The sequence below is a fragment of the Meriones unguiculatus genome, chromosome 6, assembly GCF_030254825.1.
Source record: "Meriones unguiculatus strain TT.TT164.6M chromosome 6, Bangor_MerUng_6.1, whole genome shotgun sequence".
NCBI classification, from domain to species: domain Eukaryota; kingdom Metazoa; phylum Chordata; class Mammalia; order Rodentia; family Muridae; genus Meriones; species Meriones unguiculatus.
The window spans coordinates 135,699,955-135,714,470 of NC_083354.1; the positions used below are offsets into that span (position 1 = coordinate 135,699,955).

Consider the following 14,516-nt stretch of genomic DNA (forward strand, 5'->3'; position numbering starts at 1 on the left):
GGAGCTGATTGCAGACTGCTGGTCCCCAGCCTTGCACGGTGAACAGCCACCAAGTTCTCAGCCTCTGCAATGTGAAGAGAATCACTTCTGGACTAATCCCGTATCGCGTAAACCAACCTGATACAATCCTAATCTTTCTCTCTGTGTCTCTGCTCTTTCTCTCTGTCATCTGTCTCTCTCTCTCTCACTCTGTCACACACACACACACATGAAAATCAAATATTGGATTATATGGTTTCTGCTATAGCAGTGCATTCCCTCAGGCACTACACTCCAAGCTCTAGAGTGGAAAGATGCCATCCTGACCACTATAACTCCATACACAGACAAGTATTGCATCCAGCCCCAACACAGTAGAAAGTGTATCTGTGGCCCCAAATCCAAGACAACTTTATAGACCAAAACATGGTTGCAGGCCCTAAGCTTTCCCTTATGGGCCTACAATATATTAAATACAGTATCAGTCGTGTCCCAACGAATCACAGTCTGGATCTTTCTGAGTTGACTCCATTGCTACCCTTGTGCTGTGGTTTGCATGAAAATGCCCATCCCCACACACACACATATATTTTAACACTTGTTCCCCACTTGGTGGAACATCTTGGTGTGGCTTCATTGGAGGATGTGTGTCACTGGGGTGGGCTTTGAAGTTTCAAAAGGCTACAGCATTCTCAGATAACTCTTTCTCCCTCTGTCTTGTGGTTGCATCTCAAGATTTAAGCTTTCACCTTTTCCCTATTCCACTGCAATGTCTGTCTTCCTGCTTCCACGTTTCTCATCATAATAGCTACGGACTCACCCTCTGGATCTGTAAGTCCTAAGAAATTCTTTCCTTTATGTCTTGACTTGGCTATGGTGTATTGTCACCACAACAGAAAATTAACAAAGGCAACTGTCCTTGGAGGACAGAGATTCTAGGCCCATACATGGCTGGAATAGCTTTGTCCTAGCTCAAATGCCTACTCTCACACACAAAGCTTTTCTGCTCACAGCAAAGAGTCTGACTACTAAGTCCAAAAGGTCTTGCAATTTTTCAAACCTATCGTTAAATTTATAGAACATATTTTTGAAATAAGCATAGCTTGTTTTGCACAAATATGAAATGTAACATCACATTAGAGGTAATAACATTTTGGTAAAATTTCAGAAGCTGTAAGTTTCTACTGTGTCACTATAGAGTAACAACAATAGTTGTACTCTGCCAGGAAAACGAACTAATTGCAGATTTTTACCTTTCCCTGTGCTTCTCCAGATCCATGTCTCCAGTCTCATGCCAGTTCAGCAGCAGAACATCACCTTCAGCTTGCCCATCCCAACCTTCACATATCTCCAGTGGATTGCACACATCTTCCCATCCCAACTTCCCTCCCCTCACCGGAAACCCACAGGCTGCTCTGACTGGAGAAGCAAGCAAGCTTTTCTTGTCCTGCCGTTCTTCCAAGTCCAATCCCAGTCTCATCCTCAGGTCTCTTCTCACTCTTCCTGCCCCCAATCCCAAGCGAACAAACTATGAAAATCCTGGCGGAATACCCTGCTTTCCTCCCTCTTGTCAACCCTTTTAATGCCCCTGAGGTCATCTCCATTCCTAAGTGTCAGGTCCCAATAGCCAAAACACACTCTTCCTGGAACCCCTAGTTAGCACAATTACTACAACCCCAGAAAAACATCAGAGCAGGCAACACACAACCGTTAAACTCTAACAAGAAAGGAAACGTAAAGTGAGGAACAGAGCATCGACCCAACAAAGAAAGACCAGACACCAGCACCTAGAATCACAGTCATCCCAATCACAAATGCCTAGACATCAGTGTAAAAACACATCATAACACATGCAGCAAGAGGCCTCTGTTACAATCCCAGGAACACTACTGCAGCAGACGCTAAACATTAAAGGTAAGAAAAATACCTCAAAGGGAGCCTTTATGATACGATAGAGGTCTTTTAAGAGGAAATAAATGATCCATTAAAGACCTACAAGAACACAAAGAGTGGGTGGAAAGGAATAAAACAATTCAAGGTGTGAAAGTGGAAATAGAATCAATAAAAAGAACACAAATAAGGAAATCTAGAAATGAAAAATTTAAGAACTAGACCAGGACCGACAAAGGCAAGATTCACCAACAGAATACAAGAGACAGGAGACCTTCGAGTATTAAAGACACAATAGATGAAATGGACACGCTCATCAAAGAAAATGTTAAATCTTAAACAAAACAGGCAAAAAATTCCATAAATCCTGGGAAACTATGGAAAGACAGAATCTAAAGATAAGAGGAGTAGAGCAGGGAGAAGAAACTCAGGTCAAAAGCACAGAAAATATATTCAATAAAATCGAAGAAGGAAATTTCCCTAGCCTAAAGAAGGAGATGTCTATGGAGGTACAAGAAGAGTACAGAACAAGAAGTTCTTCTACACACATGCTAATCAAAATACAGACATAGAGAACTAAGAAAAACATTAAAAAGTTCACAAACCACAACCAGTAACATATAAAGGCATACCTACATAGGACTACATCTGACTTCTCTTTGTAGATTCTAAAACCTAAAAAGGGCCTGAACAGATGTGATGTAAATTCTAAGAGACCACAAATGCCATGCCAGACCACTACACCCAGTAAAACTTTCAATCACCATAGAGAAATAAGACATTCCAAGAAAAATCAAACTTAAAAAATATGTATTTAAAAATTTAGCCCCAAGGAAAATTTCAACCTGAGGATATTAACTACAACCATTAAAAAATGGAATAAATAATATCAAACCATTCAAAAAAGAAGGGAAACATACACACAATAAGAACACTAAAATAATAGTCACAGGATACAACAATCACTGGTCACTGATACCTCTTAACATCTGTGGCCTCAATTTCCTAATGAAAAGACACAGATTTACAGAATGCACACATAAACAGGATCCATCTTTCTGCTGCACAAAGAAACATACTTCAACATTAAGAAGAAAACATGATCTCAGGATAAAGAGCTGAAAAAATATATTCAAAGCAAATAAATCTAAGAAGCAAGCTGGTATAGCCATTTGACATCTATCAAAATATACTGTAAACCAAAACTAATAAAAGAAAGATTAAAAGGGACATTAAATCAAATTAAGAAACCACCAAGATGACATTTCAGTTCTTAACAAGTATATACCAAACACAAGGGCAAATGAGTTTGTAAAAGAAAGACTACTACAGCTTAAACCACATACTGACCTTCTCACTTGATACCGGGGGACTTTAATACCTCACACTAACCAAAATATAGATCATCCAGCCAAAAGTAAACAGAAAAATTTTGGCGCTAACAGACCTGACACACCAAATGAACCTAACAAATATCTACACAACATTTCACCCAAACACAAAAGGATATACCTTTTTCTCAGCATCTCAGGGAACTTTCTCCAAAATTGACCACATACTTGGACACAAAGTAAGTCTCACCATATGCCAGAAAAATAAAATAAAAAATAAAAAATTTTAAAAAACTATAATAAAATAAAATAAGTAAAATAAAAATTGCCCTGCATTCAATCAGACCATTATGGATTAAAGCTGCTTATCAACAACAGAAACAATAGAAAGCTTAACAATTCATGGAGACTGAACTGCTTAATGATAAATGAGTCAAGACAAAAATCAAGAAAGAAATGAAAGCTTTCTAGAATTGAGTGAAAATGAATACACAATATGGCCAAACTTATGGGCCACAGGAAAAGGTGTTCTGAAGATAAGTTCATAGCACCACGTAAGTATATATATAAAAAAAAGTAGACTTCTTATTTTATCACCTTAACAACACCTGAAAGCTCTAGGGTGAAAAGAAGAAATCACACCCAAAAGGAGACAAAAAATAATCAAACTCAAGGCTGAAACCAAAAATTAGAAACAGCTACAACAAACAATACGAAGAATCAATAAAACAAAAGTTTGTTCCTTGATAAAAATCAATAAAATTGACAAAACCTTACTCAAATTACCTAAATATTATAAAGAGAATATCATAATTAAAAAATTATAAATGAAAAAAGGGAAATAATAACAGAGATGGAGAAAATCTAGAGAATCATAAGGAAATACTTTAAAAACCTGTACTCCATCAAATTGGAAAATGTAAAAGAAATGAAATAATTTTCTGCATAGATACCAATTGCCAAGGTTAAATCAAGATCAGATAATAATTTAAAAAGGCCTATAATCCCTAATGAAATAGAGGCAGTCTTTAAAAGTCTCCCAATTAAAAAAAAAAAAAAAAAAAGCAGTTCAGGGATAGTTGGTTTTAGTGCAGAATTCTAGCAAACTTTCGAAGAAAAGTTAACATCAATACTCCTCAGAAACAGGAGGAAAATTGCCCAATTGGTTTTATGAGGCTATAGTTACTCTGATACCCAAAAAGCATAAAGACACAAAAAAGATAATTACAAACCAATGAACATAGATGCAAAATTTCTCAATAAATTACTTACACACTAAATCCAGGAGCACATCAAAAATTATATCCGCTGTGGTTAAGTAGGCTTCATCCCAATGATACAGGAGTGTTCAACACTCATAATTCATTAAGTGTAAGCCACCATGTAAATAAACTGAAAGACAAAAAACACATGATCATCTCATTATATGCACAATAGTCCTTTGACAAAATCCAACAGCCCTTCATCAGAAAAGTCCTTGAAGAGGTTAGGGATACAAAGGACATACCTCAACGTAATAAAGACAATTTACAAGTCAATAGTCAACCTCAACTTAAATGGACAGAACTCAAAGCAATTCTACTAAGATCAGGAACAAAAAAAAAAAGGTTGTCCATTCTCTCCATACATATTCAATATAGTATTTTAAGTCTTACAAGAACAATTAAAAAAAAACTGAAGGAGATCAAGGAGATACAATTTGGAAAGGAAGAAGTTAAGTATCTTTATCAGCAGATGATGTGGTAGTATATACAAGTGACCAAAAAGAAAAAAAAAAATTATACCAGTAAACTCCTACGTGTGGTAAAGACTTTCAGCAAAGTAAATGAATATAAAATTAACTTTATAGATACATACATATATATGTATATCTAATTTTACATACCAATTGTACCACCCTCCCTCAGCTTCTCTCTCCCTTTTTTCCCTTATCCCCTCCCCTAGTCCTCAGAAAGGGGTAGCCCTCCTCCCCTACCAAATGACCCCAGCCTATCAAGTCTCATCAGGACTGGCTGAATATTCTTCTGTGTCCTGGCAAGGCTGCCCCATGATGGGGAAGTGGTCAAAGAGCAGACAACAGAGTCCACATCAGAACCAGCCCCTCTCCCCTTACTAGGGAACGCATATGGAAACTGAGCAGCCTGCCAATCTAAGCAGGGGGTCTATGTCCTCTTCATCTTTGTCCTTGGTTTGTGCATCAGTCTCTGCAGGGCCCCCTGGGACCAGATTTGTTGGTTCTGTTGGTCTTCTTGTGGAGCTTTTGTCCCTCTACTCTTCCATAACACTCCCTGCACTCTGCCTAAAGTTTGGCTGTGAGTCTCAGAATATGCTTCAATCCGCTGGTGGGTAGAGTCTTTCAGAGGACATCCAATGAAAGGCTCCTGTCCTGTTCCCTCTCTTCAACTGTTTCTAGTGTCTATTTTATTTGCCCTTCTGGATGAGAATTAAGCATTCTCTTTTTTTTTTTTTTTTTTTTTTTTTCAGGATCTTTTTTTTTTCAATGCAGTTTATTCAGGAACCTTGAACAATCATCTGACCCTGGGGAAAGCCAGCCCACAGCTTAAATAGCCTCTGGGTAGCCAACCCAGGCGTGCCACGTGGGCAATGCAGATAGGTCCACATACATGGAAGCAAGCCAGATCCTCAGCCTTAGCCAAATGTGGAGTTGTTCATGACAGAGAGCACTCACCATCGGGAAGGTGGAAGGCGGAAACCAGCTCCATCTTTAGGGTGCTCCTTAAACTAATAATAATTTAATTAATTTAAAAAATCAGGAGCCTTTATACAAATGAGAAATGGACTGAGAAAGAAATCATGGAGTCAATACTTTTCATGATAGTCTTAAATAATATAAACTATCTTAGGGTAACTTTTTTTTTAAACTTTTCATCCCCAAATTTTTATTTTAAAAATGCCATTGGTTGTTGGCTATTTATGAGAACTGGAGATAGAAACCAGCCAGGCGGTTCAGGAGCAGGAACCTCAATTGAATCTTATCAGTGGCCAGAAATGAAAATTTCCTTGACTCTGTTCTAATCGGAGACAAGAAACTTCAGAGGTGTTTGGAGGGGTGTGTTTCTGTTCTAATTTCCTACTGCCTTTCTTCTCCTTTCACACAGCCATCTTGGGGTAACTTTAACCAAGCAGGTGAAAGACTATATCATAAAATCTTCAAGTTACTAAAGACTGAAATTGAAAAAGATCTCAGTAGATAGAAAGATCTCCTATGTACATTGTTCAGCAGGATTAACATTTTTTTTTAAAAAAAGGTCATTCATTCTACCATCAGCATTCTACAGATTGAATGAAATCTGCATCAAAATTATACCACAATTCTTCTAGGATCTTGAGTGAATAATTTTCAGGTTCATATGTAAACACACACATACACACACATACAGAAAAGAATAGCTAAAACAATCCTGAAGGACATGAGGAGGTATCACTATTCCTGACTTCAAGTTGTACTACAAAGCTACAATAATAAAAACAACACACACACACACACAAAGGAGTAGTGACTATTGAAATTGAAGACCCAGACATAAATCCACATGCACACCAACACCTGTTTTTTTTTTTTTCATTTCTTTCTTTGTTTAATCCCAGCCCTCTCCCTACTCTTCTCTCAGTTGCACCCCCATACCCTCCTCTTCCCAGTTTCCCCTCTCCTTCCTCCCAGAGAAAGGGGTGGGGGCTACAGTTGGTTCTAATCCTCCATGGCATCTCAAGTCACAGCAGGACTAAGCACATCCTCTTCCACCTGGGAATGACAAGGCAGCCCAGCTAGAGCAGAATGACCCGGCAGCAGGTAACAGAGTCAGAGCGCCCCTACTCCTATTTTTCAGGGACCTAGATCATGACCAAGCTGCACATTTGCTACATATGTATAGTAGATTTAGGTTCAGTCCACGGATGCTCTTTGGTTGGTGATCTTTGTGAACCCACAGATCCATGTTAGATTATTCTGTAGCTCTTCTTTTGGTGACATTTGCCTCTCTGGCTCCCTCTATTCTTCCTCCCACTCATTCACAGAACTTCCCAAGCTCAGCCCATTGCTTAGGCATGAGTTTCTGCATCTGTTTCCATCAACTGCCTGAGGAGGAAGCCTATAACAAAACAGTCGGGCTAGAATCCTGTCTGCAAGCACAGCGGAGCATCATTAATAGTGACAGTGGTCGGCCCTCTCCCATGGGGTTCTCAAGCTTGCCCAGCCCCTGGTTTCCCATTCCCTCAATCTCTTTTCCATCTTCACCCCTAAACTTGAGATAGGACACATTTTGGATCAAAGGTTTTATGTGTGGTTTGATGTCCCCTCCCTCTACTAGAAGTTCCTCCTGGCTACAGGAGGTGCCAGCTTCATGCTCCTTAACACCCATTGCTTGGAGTCTCAGCTAGGGTCACCCCCAACGACTCCCAGAAACCTCCCATGTCCCAGGCATACCTCCCGGCTGATTTCTATTCTCTCTGCCAGGTCTTCCCTTTCCACCCCCTCCTTCTCTCTCTCTGCCCACCTGATCCTCACCCCCATTATCCTCTCTACCCCATCTCCCACCCATATCCCCTCCCTCCATCTACTTATTCCTGTTCTGAGAGAGATTCAGTCAGGTTCCCTTGGGCTCTTCTTGGCTCCTTGGTTTTGTAGATTGTAACACGGTTATCCTGTACCATATGGCAAATATCCACTTACAGGCGAGTGCATATGTTGTGTGTCTCTGCTTCTGGGTTACCTCACTCAGGACGCTCTTTTCTAGTTCCACCAGTCTGCCTGCAATTTTCATGCCTTCCTCGTTTTCAGTGGCTGAGTGGTGTCCACTGTGTCAGTGCCACACCTACTTATTAAGTCGAGGAGCATCTAGGCTGTTTCCAGTTTCTGGCTATCATGAATAAGGCAGCATTGAACATAGTTGACAAAGTGTCCTTGTGGTAAGTTGGGTTATTTTGTTTGTTGGTGTTTAAGTTAATGAGTTCGTCACATATTTTTTTTATATTAGCCACCTGTCAGATGTAGAGTTGATGGCTAATGAGGTTGAGCATTTCTTTAAGTGTTTCTCTGCCATTCAATATTCCTCTATTGAGAATTCTCTGTTTAGCTCTGTACCCCGTTCTTTAATTGCATTACTTGGTTTGTTGGTGTTTAACTTCTTAAGTTCTTTATATATTCTATCTAGGAATTTGTCCATTTCACTTAGATTTTCCAATTTTGTGGAGTACAGATTTTGCAATAAGACCTAATGTTTCTTTGGATTTCTTTGGTGTCTGTTGTTATACCCTCCTCCTTTCTATAGATTTACATGTAGGCAGACTAACCACTGTCTAAAGGCCCCTTGCTGCTGACACACACACTTCCCTCTCAGTGAGTCTGAACTGAGCTAGCATCCCACGCTGTGTATTAGCTCCCTCTCACCTTCTCACGAGCATCCTTCCAGCCACGCGTCTCTTTCTCTCACACTACCACGTGTTACTCTTTTACTCAATACCCTCATCACAGGAATGATGCTGTTTCCCTCACCACCATTCGCTATCATGTAGATTACTGATGACCACCTAACTGGTCCCCCACTTCCTATCATGGCCCACTAATGTTTACTCTCAGCACAGTTGTGAAAACGATCTCCCAAATAACATCAGAAAAAAAAGGCCTTAGGGATAATTAACTTGTTTACTCTGACTTCAATGGCTTTTCTTCCTTCAGTCTACTTATTCAAGCCCTCCGCATTTCACACTCTCATTGTTGGAGTGGTCCAGCACTCAGTCTTTGGTCATCTTCTGTTGTCCCTACACTGTCTTAATTAGTAATCTCTTCGGTTGTAGATGTAATGAATTGCATCATATTCTAACAACTTGTTTGCATGTCTATTGTAACAGATACATCTTGTCTCGTCTTATTCTTCTAAATGGATAGTAAATAAATATGACAAATTCACTACCTCTGAAGCTAAGCATGACCAATCACACTTTCATTATTCTAAATGCTCAAGCCTATAACTTGGACATTTATACTCTCTCCTTTCTTAAACAGAAGCATTAATAACATCTGATATTTGATGGCACACACACACACACACACACACACACACACACACACCTCCTCACCCAGACATACCACAACAGGAACTTGGGGAAGAACTAAGAAATCTCAATTTAGTGTGTTTTCTAGCTGATTCTCAGTGCTTGCTCCATGAAGTATCCTGTTAAGAAGAATGCAGTCTTTTTGGACATACACACACACACACACACACACACACACGGACTCTTGGAAAAGAGAATGATTTTCAATTAAAAGTGTACAGTCTTTGAGGTTCATTGAGGTGATGGTGGAGTCCCCTGGAGGTGAGAGAGCATGTGTGTCTCTGTTAAAACATGAGTTGGATAATGTCCAGTGCTGTCAGACTGCTACATTTTACAGAATTTGCAGAGACTGTGACAGCAAGATCCATACAGGTTCAAATGAGACAACGAAGCACTGGGAAGGATAAGTGGGTACAAGGACCCATTCCTTAACCAAAAAGCTATTTGCAATTAGTATCTGTTGGGAAAGAGAGAATCAGTTTCCTCTAACTGGGCATGTCAACCATGCTCCCGGGCAGAACCAATGCCCAGGAGGACTTAGCCAAAACAAAACACACTCTATTTTTTTTTAATTCATGTGTGTGCACTTTTTGTTTTGCTTTGGTAGTTTTTGTCTTATTGGGGTTTTTTTGTTCGTTTGTTTGTTTTGTTTTTAATTTATTTGCTTTGCTTTTTTTGTTTTGACCCTTTCCCCCTGATTTTTGAAGGGAGGGAGAAAGAACATGAAATAGGTACGTGGGCAGGTAAGAAAGATCTGGCAGAAGATGGGATTTTAAAAAAAAGAGGATATGATCAAAGTACATTATATATAAAATTGTTTTAAATAAAAATTAAAAGTAAATTGTTTTTTTAAAAAGACTTCTACCTCATTACCTACATATTCTTGAGCAAAGTAGTTCTCATCTCTGAGCTGCACCTTCTATGACAGGAAGACAAGGAATCAGCTTATGGAGTTATTGGAAGGATGTAAAAAGATCTTAAAGTTATATCTAAAGCGATGCATAGATACAGCATACGTAAATGAATGGTAATGTTTTCACGCACCCAGAGCTCAGCATTTCACTCCGTTCTGTAGCAAAGATGCTGTCTCTACATATTTTAGTGAATGTACAAGCAAACTGCTAAGGACTGGAAAATAAAGTTCTGGGAAATGTCCACAGAAGTTGGAAACAGAAATATTTAGTTCCTAATTCCTCTCTTGTCCTTGCTTGAGCAACTCCTGACATATTTTTACCATTCATATGCCACTTAATTGTTTTCAGGTGTTCATATTCTCGCGCCCCACCCCTTTCTCTGCTCCTTGATATGACACCTTGACACTTTCTTTTTTAATTAATTTATTTTTATTAATTACAGTTTATTCACTTTGTATCCCAGCTGTAGCCCCCTCCCTCATTCCATCCAAACCCTACCCTCTCTCCCTCATCTCCTTCCATGCCCCTCCCCAAGTCCAGTGATAGGAGAGGTCTTCCTCCCCTTCCCTCTGACCCTAGTCTATCAGGTCTCATCAGGACTGGCTTCATTGTCTTTCTCTGTGGCCTGGTAAGGCTGCTCCACCCTCAGCGAGAGGTGATCAAAGAGCCAGCCACTGAGTTCATCTCAGAGACAGTCCCTGTTCCCATTACTAGCAAACCCACTTGAAGACTGAGCTGCCATGGCTACATCTGTACAGGGGTTCTAGCTTATTTCCATGCATGGTCCTTGACACCCATTCATGTTTAAAGTCTTGGAGAAATCAGGAATACAAGGCACATACCTAAACATAGTAAAGACAATATACAACAAGCCTATAGCCAACATCAAACTCAATGGAGAGAAACTTTAATCAATCCCAATGAAATCAGGGACAAGGCAGGGCTGCCCACTCTCTCCATATCTCTTCAACATAGTACTTGAAGTCCTAGCTAAAGCAATAAGACAACTAAAGGAGATCAAGGGGATACAAATCAGAAAGAAAGAGGTCAAAGTGTCACTATTTGCAGATGATATGATAGTATACATGAGTGACCCCAAAAATTCAACCATAGAACTCCTTCAGCTGATAAACACCTTCAGCAAAAAGGCTGGATATAAAATTAGCTCAAAACAAACAAACAAACAAACAAAAAAAAAACAAAAAAAAACAAACAAAAAAACTCAGTAGCCCTCCTGTATACAAAAAAGGATTGACAAAGAAATCAGGGAAACAACACCCTTCACAATAGCCACTAAAAACATAAAGGAGCTTGGGGTGACTCTAACCAAGCAGGTGAAAGACCTGTTCGAAAAAAACTTTAAGTCTCTGAAGAAAGATATTTTCATTTTCTTCCTTAGGCTACACTTCTTGGTGCTTTGTAATGTGAATAAAGCTCATAGCTAAAATATCTATTTAAGTCAAGCTGTATGTCTGCATGTAGAAAAATGCAAATAGATCCATATCCATCTCCCTGCACAAAACTCAAATTCAACTGGATCAAAGACCTCAATATAACACCAAAGACATTAATTTTCTTAGAAGAGAAAGTGTGGAAGAGCTTCGAACTCATTGGCACAGGAGACACCTTCCTGAACAGAACACCAACATCTCAGGCTCTAAGATCAACAATTAGTAAATGGGACCTCAAGAAACTGAAAAGCTTCTGTAAAGCAAAGGACACTGTCAAAAAAAAAAAAAATCAACAGATTTGGAAAAGATCTTCACCAATCCTACAGCCAACAAAGGGCAAATATCCAAAATATCTAATGAAGTCAAGAAATCACACACTAAGAAACAAAATAACCCAATTAAAAATGAGGCACAGGACTAAACAAAATTCTCAACAGAGGAATCTCAAATGTCTGAGAAGCAATTACAGAAATGCCCAACTTCCTTAGTCATCAGGGAAATGCATATCGAAACAATTCTGAGATTCCAGCTCACACCAGTCAGACTGGCTAAGATCCAAAGCTCAAGCAATCGCACATGCTAGCTAGTCAGGGTGTGGAGAAAGGGGAACCTTCCTCCATTGCTGGTGGGATTGTAAGCTTGTACAACCAAGTTTGTAAATCAATCTGGTACTTTCTTAGAAAATTGAGAATAACTTTATCTCAAGACCCAGGTATACCTCTCCTAGGTGTATACACAAAAGACACTCCACTATTCAGCAAGGACACTCTCTCAACCATGTTCATAGTAGCTTTATTTATAACAGCAGGAATCTGGAAACAACCTAGATGGCCCTCAACAAAAGAATGGATAAAGAAACTGTGACACATTTTCACAATGGAACACTACTCAGCTATTAAAAACAAAGAAACCATGAAATTTGCAGGCAAATAGATGGAACAAGAAAAGATCACCCTGAGTGAAGTAATCCAGACCCAGAAAGACACACGTGGTATGTACTCACTTATAAGTGGATTTTAGGCATATAATGCAAGATAAGCATACTACAAGGTACAGACTCAAAGAAGATAAGTAATAAAGAAGACCCAAATGAGAATGCTTAAATCTCATGCAGAAGGGGAGATAGAATAGACAGAAGAGAGGGAACAAGGTAGGAGAGGGGGCTCAGAGTTAAGAGGGTAGAGATCAAATTTTGAGGAGAGCAAGGGCAAGAGGACAGAAGGCCTGTGGAGAAAAGAGAAACTGAGGGTGGGGACATCTCTGTGAGAAGCTGAAGACCTAAGTCAGGGTAGGCTCTTGGGAGGATATGAGGGGGATTCAAGCAGAGACTTCTAGTATCAGAGGCCATAGAGGCTGAAGAGGACACCTTCTAACTAGACTAGTCTCCTAGTAGAAGGAGGGGAACACTAACCTATCCACAAACCTTCCACCCAAAATTTACGAGATGTACAGGGAAAAGAGAAAACAAATAGAGCAGAGATTGATGAAATGTCCAACCAATGCCTGGCCCAACCAAAGACCTACCCTATTGGAGAGTGCCAACCCCTGACTCTATGAAAAATACTCTGCTAAGTACAGACAGGAGCCTGTCAGAGTTGTCCTCTGAGAGGCTCTATGCAGCAATGCCTCAAAAAGATGCTGAGACTCACAGCCAAATACTGGTCTATGCATAAGGAGTCTTGGGAAGAGTGAGGGAAAGAGAAAAGGACCTGGAAGTGACAGTAACTCCACAATAAAAACAACAGAGCCAACTAACCAGGCCCAGAGGGGCTTGCTGAGACTGAAGCATCAACCAAGGACCATGCATGAACTGGACTGGGCCCCTACAAAGATGGAGCAGGTGGGCAGCTTAAGCTTCGAGTGGGTCCTCTAGTAAGGGAAGTGGGGACTGCATTGGACATAGGCTCATTTGTCAGCTTGTAGCTCACTTTCCCCTGGCAGGACTGCCTTGACAGGCCACAGGGGAAGAGGGCATGTTCAGTCCTGATGCCACTTGATGAGCTGGGGTAGATTGGAAAGGGAGTTCCCCTTTTTTTTGAGGAAAAGGGAAGGGAAGTAGGGGGGGAAAGAGAAGGTGGATGGACTGGGAGGGCAGGAAGGAAGGAGCTACAAGTATGTAAAGTAAATAAAATAAATAAATGAAAAAATAAAATATCTATTTAAGAGGAAAAAAAGACATAAAAATCAAAGAGAAAAGCTAAATTAAGCCATTGAAAATAATCAATATTCTCTTATGAGATATTTCACTCTAGACTTCTCACCCCCTACAGGCTTGTGTGCTAGGTGTATGGCTATGTATTGAGTGAGTGCCTGTATGGAGGCGTGTGTGTATATGGAGACATACACGTGTGTGTGTGTGTGTGTGTGTGTGTGTGTGTGTGTGTGGAGAATGTATTGTATGTGGGGTGTGTGGAGTGAGTGGGAGTGTGGAGTGTGTGTGTGTAGGGCGTGTATGTGTGTAGGATGTATTGTGGGTACAGTGTATGTGAGGGGGTGTAGGGAGTTTGTGTGTATAGGGTGTGGGTAGGGGTGTGTGTAAGATGTGTGTGGGTGTGTGTGCGCAGGGTCTGTGGGGGGTGGGGATGTGTTTGGGTTTGATGATGTGAATCGGTTGATGATAATGCTCCTGAACTGCAACAACCTAGAAAGATCCCATCACCAAATTAGCAATTGTTTATCGTCCATCATATTAATTATCACTTGCCTCCATTTAAGCACACAAGGTGAGACACACTTTTTTCAGAGCCTACCCCATTTAGTGTAGAATGGAAGCTTGACCAGTGACATATTCTGAAAGAAATGGAAAAATGATTTATAATGAGCAGAGCTGGGGGAAATGTCGGGGATACAGCTCCTTACAGTCGGAACTCCAGTTGCTC

At 40.1% G+C, this 14,516-nt stretch overlaps 1 long non-coding RNA gene across 4 annotated transcripts in view; it reads right to left on the reverse strand.

Moving 5' to 3' along the window:
* LOC132654773 (uncharacterized) overlaps nt 1–14,516 on the reverse strand; it is a 662,496-nt gene that overhangs the window by 338,192 nt on the left and 309,788 nt on the right. For all 4 annotated transcript variants that reach the window (XR_009592487.1, XR_009592486.1, XR_009592489.1 and 1 more), the window contains exon 3: nt 4,473–4,592. This is a non-coding gene — a long non-coding RNA (uncharacterized LOC132654773). The remainder of the gene's footprint in view (nt 1–4,472; nt 4,593–14,516) is intronic.